The sequence below is a fragment of the Aphelocoma coerulescens genome, chromosome 2, assembly GCF_041296385.1.
Source record: "Aphelocoma coerulescens isolate FSJ_1873_10779 chromosome 2, UR_Acoe_1.0, whole genome shotgun sequence".
NCBI lineage: Eukaryota > Metazoa > Chordata > Aves > Passeriformes > Corvidae > Aphelocoma > Aphelocoma coerulescens.
The window spans coordinates 17,022,142-17,028,141 of record NC_091015.1 but is presented as its reverse complement, the minus strand read 5'-3'; the positions used below and the strand labels follow the sequence as shown (position 1 = coordinate 17,028,141).

The following is a 6,000-nucleotide window of genomic DNA, read 5'->3' as shown; positions in this document are numbered from 1 at the left end:
GAATTATTTTTAGCGGCCCATGTAGGTCCATTAGGTTTCCTCAGGGCAGCGCAGCCGTAGGCAGCCCCAAGGCCACGAGCCGCAGCTCTCCCGTGCCAGGCCAGCAGTCTCGCTAGGCGCTCGGCGGCCGCCGTGTAATCCCCGCGGGGCGCATCAGGGTGCGGGGGCTGTGACCCGGCTCTGGAGGCGGCCGGCCCGGGATCCCGAGCAGCCGTGGCCGGCCCGGCTGTGGGCTCAGCAGCCGCCGCTGTCCCGCCGGGAGGGAGCCCGGGCCGCCCAGGCGCCCCCGCCGCGCCCTGCCCGGGGCGGGCCGAGCGCCCCCGGCTTTGCCGGCGCCTGCGGGGGATTAGCGGGGCAAAGCGCTCAGCCGCCGCTGACCCCGAGGCGGGACGGCAGCCGGGCCGGGGCCGTCCGCAGCAGAAGGAGGGTGAACCCGAGGCACAGTGGCCGGAGGCGGCGCGGCCCCAGCCCCTCGGCGGGGCTGGCTCTGCGGGGACCGGAGGTTTCGCGGCGGGTAATCCCCGGCCGGGAGCGGCGGGCACGGCAGAAGGGCGAGTCTCGGGGCCGCTGCCTGAGCGGGGGCTCGCGACGGAGCTGCGCTGCCAGGCGGCCACGCCTCGCCGAGGGGCTTCGGGGCGGCCCCCGCGCGATGGTGGCCCGGCCCCCGGAGGGTGGTGCGGCCGCGGCCCGGCCGGTGCCTTCCGCAGCCCCGGGACGGGACGGGTGCGCCGGGCAGGGGCGGGGCGGCCTGGGACTGCTCGGAGCCGGGAGCTCCCGGCACCCGGGCATGTGAGGGTTGGCTCTTGCGGTGTCTCATTTTGATGAATCCTGCTTGTTTCTACTTTTTTTTTCTCCTCCTCCTTTTTTTTTTTTTTTTTTTTTTTTTTTTCCTTGTGAGTGAGTTTCTGGTTAGAAACGCGTGCGGAGTAGTCCGGAGAGATGCCTGGCCCGCGTCGTGCCCGCGGTGAGAGCAGCCGAGCACTGCCCGCCCGAGGGACACGCGGGGCTGTGGCGTGACCGTGGCCTTGGCAGGACACGAGTGGGGTCTTACCGTGCCCAGAATACACTCAAGCCCTGTAACTTCTTTCCTGCTAATGCTAAGTGCTAGCAAGTTTGCTTGTTGTCTGCAATGCCTTCCTTATCTTGCTATCAAGTTACTATATCGCCTTAATTTCAAGCCCTGACAAAGCTCATTGATACAGCAGCTAAATTAATGTCGAGTTGCCACTTTTCTGCTGTTAGAAGTTCTGAGAAATACGGAGTGAGTGAGGTCACACCATATTGATTCTTATAGCCTTATAAAGTTTTACTGTGTTAAAATAGGAAAACTAAGTGATGCTTTGGCTTTGAAAAACAACTTATTTGCTAATATATTGATCTATTGTTTAGTCATTGAAAAATTGTTCTCATCACTTGCAGTGCCTCTCTTCTGGGAGCCACAAAATTAGCTGGATATAATTCAGTTCATGTATTGCTAATGTCAGTTCATTACTTCTGGTGGCACAAAGTCTGAACACAATTTGATAATGAACCGTTCCCCCTTCCGTTATTAATCTTGTTTCATGATTGTAATGCCCCTGCATAAATATTGTCTGTTGGATGACAATTGCCACAAAAATCTTTAGCTATTATTTGTTTTCAAAACATCAGAGCTCTTAGAATTGACTACAGTAATTAAATTTAGCATTTTGTTTCCTTGTTCTTTCCACACCCTCTTCCTTTAACTAAAGGTTGGCTTAAAAAAAGTTGGGGTCCTGTACTGGTATCATGTATAAACTCTGAAGGATTGCAATCTAGTGGGTAGCCCCTATGCATGAGAGTAGATTGAATGCTTACAGCCCTCGCTGATTCTTTAACCTGTTGCTTAAAAAATTCCCTCCTCCGATGGAGTTTCCTTAGAACCGTAAACCTCAACATGCAGTGTGACTTTGCCTGTTGTGGGGCATGGCAGGGAAAGGATGAAAACCAAAGTGGAACCTAGCACTGAAGCAGATCTCTTGCATCTATGCCCTCTGAAAACAGTCAGAGAGTGAAGAGCTGGAGCCTCCCATGAGCAGGGCTGGCCAGTTCAGTCTGCAGCAAGTCAAAATGTCAAGATCAGCTGAATAATAATCAGCAGATGAAATGTCAGTGTGGACACCCAATATGCATTTATCAATAGAAGGAGATCAGGTACTGATACCACACAGTACTGCTTCTCTACTGTGTGTAGAAGTTTTACAAAGGTCAAGGAGTCCAGAGGCATCAAATGTCTCTGAAAGCTGTCTTGCTTTGTTGGGAAAGTTGTCACTGGATAACAGTCACCAAAGAGAAAAAGTGTTTTTAGAAACAGAAGAAGCAGTTACTCAGCCTTTCAGAGAGTAAACACTGAAAGGTGGCCTCAAAATCAGATCAATTTCTTCCTTGAACGGCCCTTAGATTGATGTAAGTACTTTGAATTGTGCCCAGGAAATATGTTGTCTGATACTTGCCTAAATTGATCACCACTCCTTGCCTGCAAATGCTTTACATAACCATTTATTCCTGCATTTACATTAATTTAGGGTTTGGTTGCTGGGTTCAAGGTTTGCTTGGCAGTGTCATTGCATGGTGCTTGCCTTGTCTGTCATCATGAGACGATGTCCAAGTTGCCTGACAGCTTTCAGGTGATGACATGTGGCTGACTTGCAGTTTCTTTGGCTGTAGTCTGGAGCTGATACTCACTTTGCCAGTTGTCAAGCTAAAACTCTTTATTTCCAGCATTTAAATAGGATAGAGTTAATTTACCTTAACATGTCTGCATCTGAAGCAGCGTAACTGGCCTTCTGTTGTAGGCTGTGGAAACTGAGCCAGTAGAATCAACAGTGTCTGGAGACTAAGCTGTCTTATGCTAAGATAAATTCTACCCAGCTAAGGTGAATCAATTTTTTATTGCTTTGACTGAAATGGAACTAAAGCATCTAGCTTAGGTTCAAATAGGTGTATTCTACACATCAGCTAAGGTGAAGCTCACCTAAATTAATGTCTTGTATCTTTCTTACTTGTGTAAGCACACAACAGCGAAAGACATGAACTGACTGTTGGAGAAGGTTGTTGATTTTTATTCTTCGTCTACCACAGCTGGGACTAAAGAGATTTTTTTTTTCCCCTCTGGAAGGTTTCTTGCAGACGAGAAGGACAATTGAAAGCAATGGGGAATATCTAGAGTGGAAAGTAGTAAGCAAACTGATGTGCAGTTGAAGAGGATAATTTGTCTAGACATATGGAGAGTACAAAAATCATGTAATTATGCAAATTTGTTGTTGTTTTAGAGTGAAATTATAATGCTAAGTGCATTCAGCTTTTGACAAATGAAGTAAAAAAACCAGCCTGCAAACCTCCAAACACTTGTCTTTAACTAATGGCCAAACTAGATAATCTGCTCACACTGAGCTTAGATTTGAATATAGTTCCCATTCAGATATAGGTTGCATCACCATCAAAATCAGAGGCTGAATATTCCCCCAGAATTAAACAGGGGTGATATTTGAATTTCCAGAGCAAAACTTAGTCTTTGAATGATGGCTAAGATAAAATACTGCATAAATCATTCATTATAGCTCTAGCTGAGAACCTGAGCTGCAATCCATGCTCTTAGTTGAATAATCGAATTATTTGGACATTTATCCAGAAATTGCTAGGTGCTAGTACAATGAAGGGCATATTTTAGCCTCATGCTTTTTGGCTTGTTTTGAGAATTCCATGTGGCAGCCTTTAACTTTCTTACTAAGTACTTGTCAGTGTGGCATAACTCATGAAATGAGAAGAAATGTGGTTTGGGATTTGATTGTGACATTGCATTAAGTATTTGAAGGCCCCAGTGTGGCTTGTGATCAGTGTCAGACCAAAGAACTTCCAAACGAGATATTGGAAAAAGGCAATAAAGGGGGTGAAAAAGTGAGGTGAGATGGGTTTTTTTATTTTATATAACAAGCTGTCTATTTTTCTTTGTTTTGTTTTTGTTAGTGTGATTACTTTTTCTGGCATCCATTAGGCAAAAGGTTTAAGTTTCACAATCTGAAGGAATGCATTGTGTCATCTCCAGAGAGGTAACAGACCTGACAGGCCATGTGTGCCAGTGTTCTTGGCACCTGACATCTGCCAGTCGTGACATATGGGAAGATACCTGGCACTTGACAGGGCAGGATATGTGCAGGAGCTATCTGGTTAAACATAAGTAATGTTTGCAATGTGAAGGAGAGAGTGATGTGAACAAACAAAACAGAAGACAACCTCAGTAGGTGTGTTTTGAACTGAACCGATGAGATCCTGGTTCCAGATTTCAAGACCAGAAAGTTGTGGTAGCCAGGAGACAAGACGCTGATGGGAACCTAAAGGCTGGATTCATTGTGGTTAAATGTGAATAGATGTCTGCTTTGCTAATCATGTAGGCTTCCTGTGTGGAGAACAATGAATGACTTGAGGCAAGGGGGCTCTCATTTTATTAGCTGTTTATGGAGGAAATGGGTATGTTTTCCTCCAAGTGAGATGAAGGTCCATTCAGAAACTATTGGGGGGGAAGGTTTATAGTTTATAAAGAAGTTGCACTTCTTTGAAGAATTAGGTGATATGAAACAGTAGTGAAACTATTGGATTAGCATACAATATTCTATGTGAAATTCAGGCTCCGTGTGCTTTCAACCCAGCCAGCAGAAGCAAAACCTATTGTTTATTTCCACTTGACTGTGTTGTCTCTAATGCTCTGTGGCCTTGACTGCAAAAGGTCCTCCACAGGGCCATTGGTTTGTGTCTGAAGCTTTGGGTGTGATAAATGTCCTTCACTGAATTGCCTTGGCAGCAAAGAGAGAGTCCAGAGGAGATATACTATGTTCTTCGGTAGGCTTCCACTTCCCTCTCCAAACTGACTAGATATTGAAAATGATGGAGAATGCAGCTGTCTGCCAGCACAGCTGCTGAACAGGGCATCTCTGGGTATCTCTAATATTTGGCCTGAAGTGTGCTGTATAGGGTGCATATGTTTGATGTGAAGCAAAAAGTCACATAGGAATGACTCATAAGAATTCTCACCCAATTCGTTCATGCAACTGGCACCAAATCCCCCTCTCAGAGAAAAAAAACACCAACCAACCAACAAAACCCCAAACCCTGTTTTCTTGGAACTCCAAATGTACTTTTTCCTTGCCTTGAATATCCTGAATTTAATTGCTGTGTCAGTCTGTTTGGCTCTCTCAGACTTACAGGACAATGTACTCTGTGATTTAAACTTTGTTTCATGAGCTCATTAAGAACTATAACAAACATGACAAAGAGGGGCTCAATCCCCTTTTGCCCAGGTCAGTCTATCATGTGAATTCATTTATTCACCATTCAAGCCATAAGGTTTCATAATTTATAACCTGTAACTCTTAATTTGTGCACCTCCAAGCAAAACCAAAAGAATAAAACCTAGCTGGGGATAAGAGACTGCTTATCCCTTCTCCTGTGTCACGGTGCAAGTGTCCCCTTTATCACACCAAGAAGCAGGAAAACCTCAGCAGTCAGGCTGCTGTTGGATTTGCTTCTAAAGCTTTTTGGGTAAGCTGTTATTTTATACCTTCCAGCTTGGAGGTTTGGCCTATACCATTTTCGTAAGTGAGCAGATTCTGGGGAAACTGCAACAGGAAAGATAACAGGAGACAGAGATTTGCTGGTGATAATGGTGCATAATGCTCATAATGGCCCTTGAGCTCTTTCAGGCCACCAGTCTGCCTATTGTGCACTTTCTTTGACTTACTGGCACTGTGCCCAGCATCCATCAGGCCTCACCAGCAGGTTAGGCAAAATCTGAGCAGAAGCTGAGTGAACTGTCACGCTGAGCACACCAGAAGTACTTTAAAAAGGTTCTTTTTTTCCTAGCGGTTCAAGGGTACATTCCCAGCTTAGAGGTTTGGATCAAGTTATAAATTGTGGTGGCTTTTATGTAAATTTTTAATGGTGAAGGGTAGGATAAATTATCCAGTTGGTTGGGCATCCAGACAAATT

The 6,000-nt window shown here is 45.9% G+C and overlaps 1 protein-coding gene across 1 annotated transcript in view; it reads left to right on the top strand.

Moving 5' to 3' along the window:
- The first annotated feature begins 399 nt into the window (after positions 1 to 399).
- Positions 400 to 6,000, top strand: part of MYO3A (myosin IIIA) — a 116,370-nt gene continuing 110,769 nt past the window's right edge. The window contains exon 1 of the mRNA XM_069005741.1: positions 400 to 514. The gene's annotated coding sequence lies outside the window, so the exon portion shown is untranslated. The remainder of the gene's footprint in view (positions 515 to 6,000) is intronic.